We start from the raw sequence: 19,979 nt of genomic DNA on the forward strand, positions 1-19,979 counted from the left end.
TGTGATAAACGAAATTTGAATTTGAAATCACAACATTTTTTGAAAAACATACAGTTTTGAATTACGTGCTTATTCTACGAAAATTGAAACCCCTTTCTTAGCTGGCGCCTAGGAATAAGAAATATATTGACCGATAAATACAAACAATTTGGATGTAGATTAGGCGAATAGGCCTTGTCTAAAGGATTCAGCTTATAGTCTGTTATACAATAAATGAGCAATTCAATTCATAACATCTTAGTAGTCATCTTATGAATAGTGTAATCATTCATCAAATCAGTCTTATCAAGTCATAATTATCATCACCCAGTACAATTGAATAAATTAAGTCATATATTGAAAAAAGACATAAACTATTTATAAACTCACAGCACTGAATATCACATTTTAAACAATTTGAAAATTAATTTACGGAACAATAAGCATTTTCATTCAGAATTACATTTAGTGCATTTTTTAATTTATTCAGAGGCAAGTTTCTTCTAATATAAGATAAAGGCAGATTATTGAACATGGAGTACACTAGATAGGAATAAATTTCAAGCTCTTACTCAGTCTGACATTAGGAGTTACAATACTCTAGTAGTCCAGATAACAGTAGACCTCACTGAACATCCTTTGCAATGTGGTAACGAGAATATTCAGCCATCTACTAGAAATGCTATCTACTAGGAATAAAGTCATTGTAATAATATCAGGGCTTTTTCAAAATGTTTGCCAATGGCCCCACTAAGAAATCTGATCAGGCTGGTTGGAGACTTCCAATCAACCATACATTACATTACATTACATTACATTACATTACATTACATTACATTACCAGGGCTACCAGACATTGTTTTGCAGTAGTCGTACTATATCATAATGGAAAAAGTAGAACTTTGATATGAAAGTAATGAACTCACTCCGCTACAAATAAAATCTATTGGTGTGCTAATCTAAATGTTGCACAACATCAACCACAACTCAGTTGATACCCCCGGATTATCTTTCTCAAATCTATTGATTTGACTGATGGTAGTGGGAAATCCAATGCCTGAAAAGTTGTATCTCTCCTCCAATTGATGGTATCGGTCATTGACTCGTTCAGGATGACTGCCTTGTACATGTTTGGCGAGGATAGCCCATTTGAAACATTGCTGGTCCATGTTTATAGGATTGATGATTGCCTTTCATGCTGATAGAAGAGGTGAAAGACTGATGTAGGATGATCCACGTAGGGGAATATGTCTGCTAATCCTGATGAGCAATCCATCAATGATAAGCAAACTCCATCCACTGGAATTTCCCTCGAATTTCGACTCCTCATCCAGTAGGGTCATGCACGCTTTGTTGATGATGTCTGGAAGATTGATGATACTGAAGATGGTGTAGTTTGGAGTTTTGAAGGTGACATTCTGAAACTCTTCTTGTTCGAGGATGTTCTTATCAAGGGTGCTGCAGAAATATGTTGCCTCCAATACTAGATTGAACTTCATTGCTCCATGTGTCTGGTGTTGCTGACTGATGATGTGAACAATTTTATCCTTCAGACCGTTCAGGAAAGTGTGGAAATCTTTGGCAGGCTCATCCTTGTATGCATTATTGTAGTATAGAGTCTTGAGCCGAGATTTAAATGCCTCTTCCAGAACAACAAACTCGTCCACTGAGTTTGCTGTTTGTTGACATCGTGCAGCTTTGTTCATCTGGAACAATGCAATACAATATTGTATACCTATGGTATGCAGTCTTCAATTCTATATATACCTTCATCTCTATCAACAGATGTGGGGGGATGAAGGCAGTGAATCAGTATCGGTATCAATATCTAGGATCGAGGGTCGGATGTGTGGGTGTGTGTCGGGGATGGAGGTTCATAGATGTTTATATTAACCCTTTCGCTGCTGATTTAGAGGAGCAGAGAAATTTCTTGTAGTAACCTCTGTGCTGATTTACAAAATATTATAAAATGATAATTTTCTACAGTCACAACTCACAAACAAAACCATGAACTGTGAACAAACCGATCTGATTCTGAATTGTAACATAAACAAACTACATAGGATATGTAGCTACTGCAGTAGGCTATGCAGAACATGACAGCTGACAGCTTAGAAGGTTGAAGAAATAATGTGGAGAGTTCTAATTAGTTCCTAATTGTTGCCAATAGATGGCATGAGTAGTACAAATCATAACAGATGTGACAGTAAATATATGGCAATTGACTGGTAAAGTCAAAAACGTGGATCTACGTGTGCAGCACATCTTGTGAATTTTTCTCTGACTGTAGATCTATGTGAATAGCAGTTAAGGGTTAAATGTTCTAGGGGATGATGGTAGGGAGCTGTATGGTGGGGGAATGTGAATGGGGTCTAGGATCTACTTCGTGATAGGGGGAAGGTAGGATGGGTGCTCCTGATCATTAGAACCATTGCCGCTCATGAAAACGACATACATGCTGTTAGTATGGGTGGTTCTCTAATATTGTATGGGTGGTTATCTAGTATGGGAGGGTTGGATTTTACAATGCCCATTCAACAAGAATAGTTTTTTATATAATAAGGAGAAAAAAATGAATAGTATACAAACTGAATGATCATCATGATGTGTGTGTGTGTGAGGAGACATCTTAAAGTCCCCCACACAAAGTATTTATCAATATGGATCTTTTGAAATAATAATAAACAATATAGAATTCATCAAAATGGGTCTTTTAAAATTCTCTCAAACTGAATGATCATCATGATGTGTGTGTGTGAGGAGACATCTTAAAGTCTCCCACATAAAGTATTTTCATCAAAATGGGTCTTTTAAAATAATAACCAACAATAATAATAAACAATATAGATTGTACTTACTTTTGCTATTCAACTGCACTGTAGCACACACACACTAAAAACAGCAACTCGTCTTCAACTAGTCAGCAACACAATGATAGCTCTTATGGCTAGGAGCTCCCATATATATACCCAAACAGTCTCCCACCACTCCCAAAGGTCGTCAAATTAATTCTAATTTATTTTTATTTAATTTTGATTTTTTATTATTTATCGTTTTTTTTTTTTAATTTTTTTTTAATTTTTTAATTTTTTTTTTTTTTTTTTGTGACCTTGAGGTTAGGTTAGGTCAAAAACTTGGGTTAGGTTAGGTTATGACGTCATGGGTGACCTTGAGGTGAAGGAGGACTCTGGGACACTTGTGTCCCAGAGTCCTCCTTTTATACTACTTGCATCGGTGCCTACCCACTTAATTGACTTTCTGGAATCTATCACCTTCCTGATCTCCATAGTCAGCGAGAGCTACAACCACGATCTACGAGACTAGAAGACAGACTGAACTGAATGCTAAATGCGAGGTACCTGGGCACGTGTACTTCTTGAAAGGGACACCCCTCTTGTCATAGTTCCCACTTCACGCTTGGTCAGTTCAAGACATTTCAGTGTTTGAAACGGAATTTAGCAAAACAAAAGAAATGTCGACCCTATGTGACTGACTGCTGAAAATATCAAAACGTTGAGTTCCGCTTCATCTCTCATTTTCTGTAACTGAATTACTTCTCGATTCAGAAGAGGAACAATGATGGTAGCGGAGAAGAAGAAGAAGAGGAAGAAGAAGAAAAAGAAGAATTCTTACACTTGACGACAGAATGCAGAATGATGGTAGGGGAGAAGAAGAAGAAGAGGAAGAAGAAGAAAAAGAAGAATTCTTACACTTGACGACAGAATGCATGGCTTGTTTTCAAGGGTTGATGCTCTTATATGTGTCTCTTCATCTTGAAAGTACTTCACCCCTGAATCCTTTAAAAAGGTAGCCACAATAGTGGGCTATATGCATGAAAATGAATAGTCTTTTCAGAAATTTGAACTTTCTGATACCCCTTTGATGTTTCCCGACCTTAGCTAGGGATAACAGCTCACAGCTAAATCTTAACAGTAGTGTATTCAACTATCTAATAATTGTATTCCCTAGAAGGACCTCATAGATTGCACATCTTGATGGAAAATGAACTATATCGATAAATTGATTTTGTGGTCAGTTAATTTTCGACAAGTCTTTGTGAAATTTATATTGTTTCTTGTGGTGGAAATAGAATTCATTATTCATAATTCACTTATTATCTTGAGAGCTTTGCTCTCTCTGAACTATTGAAATCGATAAAATTTTTAATATTCAATTTTATACATTTCAACTTAAGATATATATATGTATATATATTATTATCCTAAATGGATAATAATAAGATATACCATACCTGTATGGATGCATTTCTATGCATTCAAATGCATCTGCATTTGCAGTACGAGGAGGAGTTGTGTTCGTTATGTTCAAGACCAGGTTTATGGCCTATCAAATTTATAGTCCGACCTGTGAGTTTGTTGTAATCAAAAAATTGAATACGAAATTATTTATAGCTATTTGAAACTTGTAAATCGAGACAATTCACGTTTTGACCAGAAGAACACTGAATTTGGATATTTGAGAGGTGAGAACCACAGTTGTAGGCAGGGGAAATCACCCTGCTGATTACAGAACTGTTGACTTCCAATCGATAAATTCCACACTACAAATTTTTTAATGGTCATTTGAAACTCGGAAATCTAGATAATTCATGTTTTCTTATCATATAGATTCAATTATCTTTATTTTTAGATTCAACAGGAAAGAGCTATTTCAACTGTGCGAGTGAAGATGATGATAAGAGAAAGAAATATGATTGTAATTCTCTTCTCCATTCGTATTATCAACAAATCGTACGGTATATGGAAAATTGTGTTATCATCTTGAAATACTCATTCAACTGCGTTGAAAAGGAGGGAAGTTCTTTTCATTGGTGTTGAACTGTTTGGCTTTGAAAGCTGCATCCTTGTTAGAATTACATAAATGAGTCGAACGTGACTCCCTATGTGGGAACCGGGTTCCCAAAAACATAGGGGGATGTTGTCGCAGGTTCAAACGTATTCCATAACAAACAAAACCTTCACTTGCTGATACTCTTTTCGGAAGAAACATGGTGCTCAATGGAGGATTGGACTCTGTCCCGTCTGCAATCTGAGAAGGTGTCGAATATCCTTAACAATAAAAATATCTACAATAGCTGACCCTCACACTCTAGTAGAGTTAGTTTCTTCGAAGTCTAAAGTACAGATGGGACTATTGTTTCCCTAGCCAATTTGCAAACATTTTCTTCAGCTTTACCGTTGATTGGGTAGTCTTAATTTGTAAGAAGCGGCAACATCAAAAACCTAGTGATATGAATAGATTGAATACTAGGGAAGGTCTTTCATAATGAACCTTGAAAACGAGGCGCCAATATAAATAAAGACAAGTGAATTCCAAAACTACTAGAATAGAATATAGAATAGATTTTATTGATTAATCAGAAAACATACATTACAAATTATGAATTTCAATCCATGGTCAATAATGGCCATGGCATTTAACCCTTGGTCAATAACCATCAGGGTGAGTTGAGTATTTTAATTGTTATATTTGCAATGTTCTTTACAAATACATTAATATGTTTGAACTGTTTTAACTGTTTGCAAAATGTTTTACACTCAACACTGAAGATTTTACACTCAACACTGAAGATTTTACACTCAACACTATAACGGCTGTAGAAATCGTGGGGAGATGCGTGAAAATCCAAACACAGCTGTGTTTGAGAAGAAAATACCTAATTAGAACCGTACGAATTAAAACCTGACATGTATGAAAGCCTCATTCGTTTTCGGTAACGAGCCGAACCGAACCGAAAATGAACCGAACCGAATGAAACCGAAAGCGTGTGAAGCTAGCCTAAGTAAGATCATTGTCCCATCAAAATCCATATCAGATTCATCATTCAAAGAATCAAAGATTTCATCATCATTCATTTTAGTAATAATACAAATGAGAAATAAGAGTTTGCAATATTACATAAGTATAACTAATTACTATTTATATATAACACATGAATTTCAACATAAAGAGGAGAAACCCATTATTCTTCCACAGTTTCTAGTATTTTACACACATCGTGCGCACAATAAATTATGGATCACACCTGCTGATCAGTAAAGAACATTGGAATGATGCCAGGAAAAAGATGAAGGGAGTGTTGAACGGGAGATCTCTGAAACACACACACACAGTTTTCGATGAAAATTCAATTTTCCGGGTCGCCATTTGAATTTGGTTGTGATCTAGCTATGGATTTCCACTTAATTTGACGAGCTGAACAAAAAAGCTTGTTATAGATTTTTTATGGGAAACAAATTTGAATTTGACCCAAATATTTGGGGAAGCACAGGGGTGTCGGGCACAAAATTTGGAAGTTCTGGAGGTTTTCCCGTAGCCTCCAGTGTAGTATGCAACAGATTTGGTGTTCAGTTTCCACAGTGAACTGATAGTTTTGGCTGAAAATTTTTGGTATTTGGGAAAACTCCAAATTTTCGATGAAAATTCAATTTTCCGGGTCGTCATTTGAATTTGGTTGAAATTTAGCTATGGTTCTACACTTAACTTGGCGAGCTGAACAAAAAAGCTTATTATAATTTTTTTGTGGGAAACAAATTTAAATGTGTCCCAAAAATTTGGGGTGAACAGGGGTGGCGGGGGGCAAAATTTGGAAGTTCTGGAGGTTTTCCCGTAGCCTCCAGTGTAGTATGCATCAGTTTTCACAGTGAACTCATAGTTTTGGCTGAGAATTTTTGGTATTTGGGAGAACTTCAAATTTTCGATGAAAACTCAAATTCCCTCATGATGAATTCGACTCATGATGCATGATTTTGAACCGCCCTGACAAGCAGAGACGAATGAGCTGTACAATGAGACCCCATCATTGTGTCAAAAGCTATGTGTGTTTGAAAATGTGATCCTTGAGATGCCCTTATGCGAACCTCTCTACTAAATTAAGAGCATCTAAAGGGTGATTCTCATAGAACATAATCCAATGAACTTTTATCACGATGCAAAATCTTAATACGATGACAATGGATAATTCATTATTAAGAATTTCATTACCTAAAAAAGGCAAAAACATATTTTTGTGTCAGGATTTGGCAGAAATAGCTAAAAACTGGAAAATGAACCGAAAATAAGAGCTTTTGGGCCATCATGTATCCAACACAAGGAAATTTTGCATGAGATAATATTGGCTCTGGACTTCTTTTATGTATCCAAACAATATATTGAAAAATCAGAACTACAATATAAAATGCAAGCACACCCCCTTTTTCATGTATATATTACCTGGACTTGAGTAACTGTAAATTTTTCAAACACCAATCGTCCCGATCCCCCCCTGGATCCGCGCCAGCAAACGTGCACATCATCCCCTTCAATTTGGCGTATTCAACTTGATGATTGATTCAGTGGTTACTGACATCTCAGGGTTGAACTATGCATTATATACATAGATATGCGAGAATCACTTTGAATCGTACTCCACCTTTTTCCGCTGATCAAACGAACAGAAGGAATATTAGATTCTTGGAAGAGACATAAATTGCTCCAGATTCCAATTTCTGTATGATTTTGCTAATGCTTCACTCTTCTGTGTGGAATTTTCATTGAGAAGACTAATCGTATAGGTAATAAATGACGAGATTGAAGAAATAATTGAGAAATGAATGTGTGAAGCATTAATAAAAGAATATGATGGATTAATTATCTTCATTGATTAATTATCTTTAAAAACCAGTATTTTCAAAAATGGTTCAACTTCAAAGCAGAGGAAGAGATTAGTACATTTTTCGTAAACTGCATATCAACAAAACACATTCCGAGCACATTTATTCAATACGGTACCTTAGTCAGAAAAATGTATTTATTGGGAGCCATGATATGAAGCTCAGACTGTTTACCACTGATCACTTTTGAAACTCGTCTCATTTCAAAGTCATGCAGATTAGCACATTTTTTTATAAACTGTGTTTTTTCAAATACCCTGACATTTGAGATAATAATATTGACCCTCTCCAAAGTTATGAGAGGAGGAAATGGTTGAAATACAAATTTCATCTCATTGACCATGAAAAACCGATTGACCAGGCACTTCTAATTATCTGATTTCATTGAAATAACACATAGATATTTTCAAACTACTTGTTCAAATATACTGTGAATTTGAGATGAGAATATCGACCCACTCTAAACTTATGAGAGGAGGAATGAGTAGTCAAAGTACTAGTTTCGTCACATTGACCAGGAAAAAACCGATTGACCGGGCACTTCTAATCATTAGATTCTATTGAAATTACACATCGATTTTTGTAAAGTGTCTGTTCAAATACTCTGACAATTTGAGTATTGTCCCTCTCCAAAGTTATGAGGGGAGAAAATGATTAAAGTGCTGATTTCGTGACATTGACCAGGAAAATCATTGCAGTTTAATCAATGTTCGTTGAAGTTTTTTTTCGTGACTCCCTCATGTGTATTTGAACTCTTATCTTATTGAACTTTTCGTTGGTCCCTCGAGTGAAAAATATAAAAAGTCAACTGTGTGTAAAATTCATCAAATAACATCTCTGATCACGTATTGAAGATTCTTTAGAGACATTCATGATTTTTGTGAAATTTTTCTGCAACCACTACAATCATTATTATCATATTTCAGTTTTTTTGGCTTATCATCAATTCCAAATACAACTCAAATTAAAGCAGTCCGTATTTTGTTTGTTGAAGTGTCGAGAAATATCGTTTAATCCTGTTGGCGTCATCTTGAAACCCAACTATTGAAAAAGTTAGCTTCTTTTGAATATCCATATGTGGACTGTTGATTCTTTAGTATATGCAAAGGACAGTTTCGTGAAAGGATTCAATAGAAAAATGCTGGCCTTGCTGGCATTGATATATTATATGACAAAGGGTATATTTTTGCTTGGGTGTCTTTGAGTGTGCGTGAAAAAGGTACTATAGTCGGCCAAGCGAAAATGGATCCCTCAAGGCCACTGCAATGTTGCCACTCTTGTCCACCCCTCGCTCGACCAGTCTATATACATTGACTATATTTCTACACCCTGAACATCGCTCTTTCCTTCTCAAACCTTCCCTCTTCCTCTTTTCCGTCACTACCTGTCACAAATTCTTCTGAGCACGTCAGGTACAAAAGTTCTATTGTGTCATTCTTTGAAGTTAGAACAATAACATCCCCCGTTACCTCCTCCCCTCCTCCGCTATCTTCTTCAACATCATGAAATGAAGGAAATAATATTGTTATGTATAATGTATAACTCTTTCTTGAGTCATGACATCAATAAATCCAATTTTATAATGATGATTAGATTTTTCTTTATAAATGCAACTATTTATAAACTGAGCTATTACTTCATAAAGGTTACTTGAAGACTTTTATAATAATCAATTGGAAGTGGAGTGATGTAATTTTATTTATTTTAGCCAATATTCTTGTAGTGCCCACTTCACTCTGCATTTTTCAGTTTGCATGAATTCTCATTTGATTCCCATCACACTTCATCCAGGCTTTGGACTGGCTGAAAGTACTTGTACAATCAGGCGTGTTTAAAATCTTTTTTCTTTTCACTTTTTTCACATTTCATCTTTTTTCATCTCATATTTCAATACATTAATTACACATATACATTATTTACACATATACATTAATATACATTATTTACACTTATACATTATTTACACATGTATACATTAATTTATTTTTCTGCTTCTTCATTCTTAATCACTCTCAAATTCGGAATCACCAGATGAACTGTCTCCTGTTATTGTAATAACAAGTGATTCCATTGCCAAATCACGAGGGCACTCTTTTTTCAAATCATCTTCTTGAATTTCTTCTACATGCTTTACACATTTCCTCCAATCTTCCACAGTCACCCTCTCAATAGCCTCGTGCATAAGTTTCTCAACATCTGCCAATCGGAATGTTTTATTTTTGTGGCTACATAATTTTTCACTTGTGCCCACACAAGCTCAATCGGGTTGTAGTGAGCATGATAGGGTGGCATACGAACCACTTCATGGCCCATTTCCAGTGCGATACTATCAATTTCATACTCCTTCACGGCGTATTTTATTTCATTTCTCGACAATAATTCGGCCTTTGTCTCATTTTCAGAGAAAGAAACATTCTTCGATTCTAGCCAATTCTGGATATCCACCTTTTTCCAGTTGGTGCGAGGGATTTTTTCTGTCAGCGCAGAGTGATAACTTGCATTGTCCATCACAATCACTGAACTCTCTTCAAGGAGATTGAGAAAGTTCCGGAACCAATCTGTAAAAATGTCAGCGTTCATTTCGGCGTGATAATCTAACGAAGTGGACTTCTTTGCTTTAAAAATTAGTTTGCACTCAGGAATAAACCCCGTTTGAGCTGATCCAGCATGAAGAATGATCAATCGGCCTCCTTTTCCAACTGGAACTTTCAATCCACCACTTCCGTCTTCGTGTTGCCATATCATCGATCGGCTATGATTTTGATTGACCCACGTTTCGTCAATGTAGAATATTGGTCGGGGATTAATTTCTCTTCTTATCTCGTGCATTTTTCTGAGAAAAACTGCTCGTGCACACGCAATGTCTCTCCTCTCCATTAACAATTGTCGACCATCATTACACTTCCTAAATCTGAAACCCAAACTCTTTATGATTTTTCTGACGGATTCAACACTCCCACTGAAATTAATCTTCTCTTTCAAAACAGTTCTGATTCTTTCAGACGTAGGATACTCTCCATTATCATAGAATTGAAATACACATCGGCGCACCATGTCCTTATCAAAACTGTCCATGTTGACCACTTTTGCATCTCTGGAGTATTTTTTTCGAGGCGTATCAAATTTCACTTCCTCATCCGAGTCATCTACACGTCTCCGTATTCGCTTTACAGTTGTAACACCAACTCCACATGCTTCAGCTGTAACCTCTTGAACTTTTCGAAAATTGATCAATTCAAGTCTATCGGGGTTTTCGGCTATCTTTTGGAAGAATCTGTAGACATTCCAGATGATATTCCTTTCTTGCTTCCCAATATCACTTCTTCCTCTACGTGATCCTGATTTAGTTGGAGGTGTGTGCAGTATTCCGATGTTGGGTGGTGTTTCGATATTGTGCGGTGTGTGCGGTGTTTCAATTTCAATTGTACAGTCCATTTCAATAAATTAATCTTTGGGCTATAAAAACACTATAAAAAATTAGATGGCATACTGTAATATACAAAATATACAAACTAACTATTCTACCACTTTATACTGAATTTAGAACATAACTTAATATATACAAACATTAATAAAATTTATAACTCACTACTCTGCTATTTTCCACAGTCAATATAAATCAGTTACGGAGCGAAGTTGCTTACAGAACTGCAAATGACAGAATGAGTTCCTCTCGCCAGTATAGCCAGTATGGTGTTGAAAGGTTGAAGGTATTCATAGTGTTTTCCAGAATTGTTCATTTATGCGTGAGGAGGTGATTATTATATTTCTCAGAAAAACTCATTGATATATTTTTGACTCGGCCTATTCACATTTCAACTCCTTTTCATGCTTCTATTATTTTTCAAACACCAGCACAGCTGTTGAAAGTTATATGTATTATAAATATATAGTATAAAAGCATTATGTACAATACATTTGTAAAACTGTGAACTATATTGTCCTCGTCATAGTCAACAATCCAGAGAAGGCAAACAATACTCCCCACAATAACAATACTTCACTATCACACCCTCTCTCACACACACATTCACTTTCTCTCTTACTAGCCACCCTTAGTACAAAGTGGCAACAGTGTTGGTAGAGACGGGTGGTGGTGTCAAGAGCAAGCTTCGACCTTGAAGGACCCATTTTCGTTTGGCCAACTATAGGACCATAAACAGAAAAGAACATTGTAATAAGATGGCAAAGGTTGCCTTCTATATTGAATAGATGACAGTAACATAATTATTAACGTCAAATTAGTGACGGGTTTAACGATATTCACTAAAATTCTTAGAGCAAGGTCAAGCACGTACGAAATCCTTTTTTAATGGAACCAAGTCTCTGGGAGTCATTATCCGCATTCTAGGAAGGGCTGTTGAAACGCATAGAACTGTACAATAGCACCTCGAAACTGAATACAATGCGCCCATGCTTTGAGGGGCATAAACCTTTTTTCGGCAAAAACGTTATAGGCCTATATTGATGTTATATATAATCCCTTCTAAATACATTGTGTTTATTAATTGATTATATTTTCATGTACTAATATCCTATTATACTAGTAGTTCTGTGAACAGTAGACCTCGCGCAGTTATAAACCACAGCCTACTCTTATACTGTCCATCAAAGGAAATCCTGTCTGTGTGTCTTGTCGGCGAGATATCGGTGTGAAAACGGCTAATGGCTGTTAGAGTTGGTGTATGAAATATGCTAACATCAAAATCGAATATCCTTCAAGACATACTGACAACAGAGGTTCTTATCAGTGAATTCAAGTACAAACATCATAAACAATGGAATGATAGGACTGTAATCAATGGGTTTGGAAGATATCCAAAACTAGAGTATCAAAATGTAATAGAGAATCTTTCTAGTCAATTACAAGTATATTTGGATATTCTATTATTCCAATCCCATTATATAATACAATCGTTGATTATTTATATTTTGTATACCTATTTGTTTTGGATATCTTTCATTCCTGTACGCTAGACAATAATATTGTAAGCTAACTGCAGATTAAGTGTATAGTCATAAAATGTTGATTCCATAGTTTCTATGAAGAGAACATAATTGTTTCATATTGGATTCCTCAACTGATTCTACATAGGGATTAAACATTTTAGTACCCTCGTTTAACCCTTACAAAATTATATAATTATAAATTTGGAGAAAAAGGTGCAATATTCCGCTATCTTGATCTCGGTAACAAAGAATTTCTGAAAGTTTGTGGGTACTTTTCTGTTTGTTTCAATGGGTAGGTACTATAAAACTTGTAGTATTCTCAGAGATTTACAAGGCACTCTGTAGTATACAATACAGAAACTGTCCCACCAAGGTTGTAACAGCCGTCAACCGTAAATTCTAAATCTCATTTCTGACAACTATGACCATGTAAAAATGATCGAGTTTCGTTTTTTATTTAAGATGTATGTATTTGTCGATGCTTTTTGAATGCGCCTACCTCTTGTCAATGAATACTCAATAACTGAAAAAACAATAATATATTCTGTGTAAAATAAGTTGAGACTTGGCTCTCCATCGGAAGAAACTACAAGGTTTCCAAATCGTATAAAATTGCAACTTTTTCAAATTTCCAATTCAACGTCAGATTTCAAAGTAGAATATCATCCCCAACATGCCAGTAGTGTTAAAAAAGTTCCATGGTTGAAGGATTAGAAGGGAATTAAACTTGTTTTATGAAATTGGAAACATCGCGATTATTTGTTTTTCTTTTGAAACCTCTTCTCTCATAATCATGGGGAGTTGTTATGCGTGTAGAATGAGTTGAGACTTGGCTCTCCATCGGAAGAAATTACATGGTTTCCAAATCGTGTAAAATTGCAACTTTTTCAAATTTCTAGTTTAACGTCAGATTTTAAAGTAGAATATCATCCCCAATATGCCAGTAGTGCTAAAAAAGTTCCAGGGTTGAAGGATTAGAAGGGAATTGAACTTGTTTTATGAAATTGGAAACATCGCGATTATTTGTTTTTCTCTTGAATACCTCTTCTCTCAGAATCATGGGGCGTTGTTATGCGTAGGAATTTAACATCAAATTAGCAATACTGTCATTTATTGTAAATTAGTCTATAAGCCAGTATATTGTAACATCCTGAGACATACAAACGGGCGACTGTAGAAGCAACATTCGTCCAAATTTCCTTGCTACTATTTGCTACTGCTTTGTAGTGGGATTCACTTAAAACTGTCAGCATTAGTTGGAAGGGAACAGCGTTGATGCTATTCAGAAGTATGCTGACACAACCAAGCTACTCTATGGTGACGTTCATCTTGAACTGTCAACATTAATTGAACGGAAACAGCATTGATATCATCCACGAGGTATGCTGACACTCAACCAAGCTGTTCTATAGTGAGATTCAGTCTAAATGTCAGCATTAGTTTAACGTGACAAGCTCTGATGTTATTCACAAGGTACCTGACACACAACCAAGCAGCTTTACAGTGAGACACTGTCAGCATTGGTTAAAGGTGAAACATCGATGCTATTCACTAGCAATACTGACTGCTGAAAGTGAACTACCCTTTAGAGTACCCAAGTCGGTCAGCATTGACTGAATGGGAAGCATTGATGTTATTCATAAGGAATGCTGACAGTTGAAAGTGAATCTTCTCACAGTAAGTGTCTAGCACTCAAAACTTTCTAAACCTACAACAATCAATTAGTTACGGAAGCCTGTAACTGTGAATAGATTTTTCATTAGGGGAGAGCTCTTTTACGAAAGATTGACAATTTCGCTCTTCCACTACTTCCACTAATTTCGACTACTTTTGACAACTGTAAAAATAATTTCAATTACTTCTGAGAAATTTTCTCACTTCCACCACCACTTTATCTTTTGAAAAAAAAGTTTCTAGCATGTCGAAAATGTCATGTTTTCTGCTCAAAATGTCTCAACATTGACAAACATATTCATTAAAAGGCTCGGCAGGATAGCCTGGTAACTTCAGAATCCATTAGCCGTTCCTATAAAAAATAGGTTTGGCTAGAAGAAGTACAAAATCTCTGAAGAAGGTATGTGTGTTTGTGTGAGTGTGAAGTTTCATAAATGTCAGGTTCAAATTAGGTATTTTCTTCTCAAACACAGCTGTGTTTGTGATTTTCTCAGTTCATGCTGGTATATTTAAATATAACAGTTGGTGTTAAATTGTAAGATGTTATTTCTTGAACAACAGAATTTTAAAGTTAATTGAAAATTCTGAATTATTTGAATAGTTTCTTTTTGATTATGTTAATTTTGGAAGTTCAGAAAGATTATTTTTTTCAATTGAAAATTTGTTCCTTGTTTTGACACATGGTATAAAAAACTTCATCTCTTCTCTCCATTGATGAAATCATGTAATATTTGTGGAAAAATATAAATTCTCCCTAAGTTTTAATTTATATCTTTCATATTTTTCTAGCAAACTATTCATTGAGAAAAAATGTTTCTGTGAATTAACAGAAATGAATTAACCATATGATTTTGACTTGGAAAATTTTGAAACAAATAATCACGATATCAGGTTAAAATAAAAACAAAAAAGGCAAGCATGTGTGAAAGACTTTGTTTTCTCCTGTTTCCCTAGCAACGAATTCGAATTTAATGAAACCTATTCGTGTCGAGGGGGTGGAGGGGGCGTTCGGTGCTATGCGGTAGCTATTCGGTACCGAATTCAAACCGAATCATCATTTCACACTCATCGGAATTTGCCGAAAACGAAATGAACCGGAAGTGTGTGAAAGTAGCCTCTCGCTAGCAACGAATTGAAACGTGATGGAATTTATTAGAGTCAAGTGGGCGTTCGGTTCTATGCGGTTTCTATTCGGTACCGAATTCAAACCGAATTACCGTTTCACACTTATCGGAATTCGCCGAAAACGAAACGAACCGAATGAGTGTGAAACTAGCCTTATGGTCGACGGTCCGACGACGGCATTTACGCACAAACGAAAACCCAGCTTTAAATGTAACAATATTCTCAGCTTAAAAGGAGAAGAAGAAGAAACCTCATTACAATCATCTTCATCATCCATTCCTCTATCCATTCGCAATATAATTGCAAAAATAAATGTAATGAAGGAATAGGACAAAACTGAACATAAGAACTCCTATTCCCCAATTACATTTATTTTTATTAGACTATTTATTCTCAATCCATTTGCAATGGCGAAAATGAATGTAATGAGGGAATAGGACATTCTGAACATAATAACTCCTATTCCCCAATTACATTCAGTTGTATTGTTTATTACTCAATTTGTACAAAGGTTTGTACAAAAAAGTGAGCAAATATAAAGGTTATAGATTCATTGATATCAATTGAGTGCAAATACCATATTTATTGTTAATTAATATAAATTTGGTGTTTTGTATTGAACAACCAACCCAATTCATAAACTACAATTTGAAAAACAAGGCTAAATTCCCACTAAAGTTGAGTTACATTTTTGAGACATTTGAATTGACTTGCACATAACGTTACACATTAACAAAAACATATTATTAATAATTTTTTAATAAATAAATTAGCCTACACAGAATTCAGCTCACTAGAAAACAAAGTCATTGAATCAACTCCTATTTTATAGCACTTCTTTCCTTTAACTATTCACATATCACATTTGTTCACAACAAACAACATGGTAAGGAATGATTAGAAACAGGGTTGCCAATCCTAAAAATGAATGTAACGACGTTTTGAAATCGATAGGAAGAAATGAAAATCGAACATTTCGATATATCGATAAAAAATGACCCACTCTGTCGCTGACCGCATCTGTCGGGAGGTGTAGAAATTAAAATCGACCGCATTTGTCGCCTCTTGACATGACAGATGTGGTCAGCTCAGGAATGTGACCAACTCTGTCGCTGACCGCATTTGTCGGGAAGTGCAGGAATGAAAATCGACCGCATTTGACGCCTCATGACACGACAATTGCGGTCAGCTCAGGAATGTGACCCACTCTGTCGCTGACCGCATTTGTCGGGAGGTGCAGGAATGAAAATCGACCGCATCTGTCGCCTCTTGACACGACAAATGCGGTCACCTCAGGAATGTGACCCACTCTGTCGCTGACCGCATTTGTCGTTAGCCCAGTTTGTCGTCGGTCTCGAATGTGTATCGACCCACTTTGTCGTTGACCCACTTTTCTAGCATCCCGTCGCGGCACAGTATACAGTATGGAAACATGGCTAGTACCCTGACGCTAAAATCCGCCATCTTGTTAGGAAGCGCCGCTTTGTAATAGTATTGATGGTAGGTTCGGATCACTTTAATGATCCAGATCAATTAATCTCATTCACTGCCACGAGCCAATCAGAAGACCAGGATTGGAACTACCCAAGGTCACGTGATGTAATTAGTATTGGCGTCATGTAAAAAGCATTGGTTAGATAGGCGATTGATTACAAGTTTCCATTCTGTGGTTGTGGTTTTACGACCAGAGCGACAACTAGCTCACTGGCATTCTAAAAGTTGTTAGAAGTATATAGGTTCCGTATGGAGCAGTGCACATTACAGCGTCGCACACCCGTTTACGCTTTGCTTACGCTCTGCTGACGCATGCCGGACGCCACTTTCTTTAAATCATGGCAGGCAATCTGCGTTTCATTCTCTACTTCAAAAACATAAAACGTGTGAAAATGGTGATAGAGAAATTGTGATTTCAGATTCGGATTCAGCGCCTCCAAATTAGTCAAGTGGCCTCGCGGCTATCAAAAATAATCATAATTGAAGAAGTTTTGGTTCTACTGGATATCAAGCCATTCTATATGTACAGTACTCAATATTTTTCGATTTTTTTTTGTCATAGATTGATGAAAATCTATAATAACAAGTTATATTATATTGTTTGGGAGTTGATCTTAATACAATAACATACTTTGTTATTGCATTGAGGTAAAAGTAATAGTCCAAGAATAATAACTATTATTACAGTACTTGTTGATAAACATCTTGCTCTGAATTAAATTCTAAGAACTATTATTCATGATGTGTATGTGACCTCAAATAATTCAGCTGAGCTCCGAGTAGTTTCCCATGATTTTTTATATGTTCTCATTGTTAACTCCATTTTCCCATTCATACTTTGTCTTTCTGTTTCCTCTGATCATGATTATTATTATTAAATATAGGAGCTTCAATCTGAAGGCTAATTGGAACAATAGATCATTTGAAATAATATATATGGTAAATATCTACCTAATATCGGCTTGCAGTCGGCTAGATTGATGTTTATGTTGAAATCTAACACTTCTTGGTAATGTATGTCATAATATATAATAGTATATGGTATTATTATTCAACACAATAGTGTTGCTAGCTAGTATATGGTATTATTATTCAACACAATAGTGTTGCTAGCTATTTGGAGTAGCAATATTCGACATCTATGTAGAATGAAGAACGTAATGTAAACAAAAATGAATGTATATGCAACACAGTATTCAAAGTAATTTTTATGATTGTTCTGCCAGTTCTTAGAATTATTGGTTTTCTTTCATCTCATGTTCTGGAGGCGAATACAATACTTATTCTATATACTGTAGGCTATATGCTGTGTATATACTGTTAACATACTATATATATATATATTATATATATATATATAATATATATATATATATATATATAATATATATATATTCAAAAAACTATATTGTTTGTTTGAAAAATGGTAGGGTACTATTCCGAATCTATATATATTATTTTACAGTATATATATATATATATATATATATTATATATATATATATATATATATATATATATATATATATATAACTTTATATATATATATATAACTTTATTTATTAATCGTTTGAGTGATATATTTTTAATTTTATGTATTTGTTGTGGTTTTAATTATGGTTGTTGACATTATTTATATTTTTTTTCTTTTAATAGATTAAATTATTATATATTTATTTTTTTGGTTTTATCTTGTTCAACTAGGAGAGCTATATATATGTTCTGTATATACAGTATATACAGATGTTCTCATTGTTAACTCCAATGTTATATTTATTTTATTATATATTTATTTTATTTCATATTTTATTTATATTTATTTGATTTATTATATATATATATACTGTATATACTATGCTATATACTATATAATATACTGTATTAATATATATAGAATTGGAATAGTACGGTACCCTACCATTTTTCAAACAACAATATGGTTTTTTGAATTATTATAGAACAATTGACAATTGATAATTTGAAGCACTATACATTTCGGGACTTTTTTCTGTCCTGTCTTCAGGTACAAATTCGAAATAAATAAACATCATAATATAAGATGTCATAATATCTTCCTTGTAGTTGTCTTTTTGGATTCATCATTTGCTTGTAATTTTGTTACTTTGGCTTGTTGTTCATAAAGATTGAGATGTGACCTAGTCTCCGTAATTTCATTTATTTTAGTGGTTTGAATAAGCTCTATTTTCTTTCTATTGACTTGTTTGCAGTACCTAGAAGTTGTTCGAACTCACTGCCGGCGCACAAGTTGTATGCTGGTAGTGTCATTAAGTAAGTTAGAATATTTATTTTATCAATCTGTATTATATTATGGCAAAATAAAATGAATTTGAATCAGTATTGACTAACTCAAGATTATTAAAACAATACATATCAATTTGTTGATTATAAAAACATAATATACTTACCTGGCGTGGGGGTTACCGTGATCAAAAAGGCGGTTCCCCCTGCAAATGCCCCAAATGTGGGCATCTTGGGCGCACAATTTTTGGAAAAATATTTCAAAAAAAGGGTACTGAGATTTTTATTTTCTTCATATTCATATTACAAGTAGCCCTATACAGAAAAGAGATAAATAATATAAGGTTTTTAATGTTTTAATGTTTTGAATACCAAGTCAACACTGATGTTTATTCATTTTGAATTTTCACCTGGAGATGGTGGTAAGTGCTTTTAAAAGATTTAAGGGTTTTTACTTTCCTTGCCCTATTACAATAGGTAAGGAAAGTATTGCTTTCCAAAAAAAATTAAGGTACCCCAATTTCCAAATTTCAATACGTTTCAAGGTCCCCTGGGTCCAAAAAAGTGGTTTTTGGGTATTGGTCTGTATGTATGGGTGTGTGTGTGTGTCTGTGTGTGTGTGTGTGTGTGTGTGTGTGTGTGTGTGTGTGTGTTGTGTGTGTGTGTGTGTGTATGAGTGTATGTGCATCTGTGTACACGATATCTCATCTCCCAATCAACGGAATGACTTGAAATTTGGATCTTAAGGTCCTTACACTATGAGGATCCGATACAAACAATTTCGATCGAATGCAATTCAAGATGGCGGCTAAAATGGCGAAAATG

General features: G+C 34.9%; 1 pseudogene; it reads left to right on the forward strand.

Annotated features, from left to right (window-relative positions):
- The first annotated feature begins 19,313 nt into the window (after window positions 1-19,313).
- LOC120350728 lies at window positions 19,314-19,416 on the forward strand (annotated as a pseudogene).
- The last annotated feature ends 563 nt before the right edge of the window (window positions 19,417-19,979 follow it).

This window comes from Nilaparvata lugens, chromosome 3 (genome assembly GCF_014356525.2).
Source record: "Nilaparvata lugens isolate BPH chromosome 3, ASM1435652v1, whole genome shotgun sequence".
NCBI classification, from domain to species: Eukaryota; Metazoa; Arthropoda; class Insecta; order Hemiptera; family Delphacidae; genus Nilaparvata; species Nilaparvata lugens.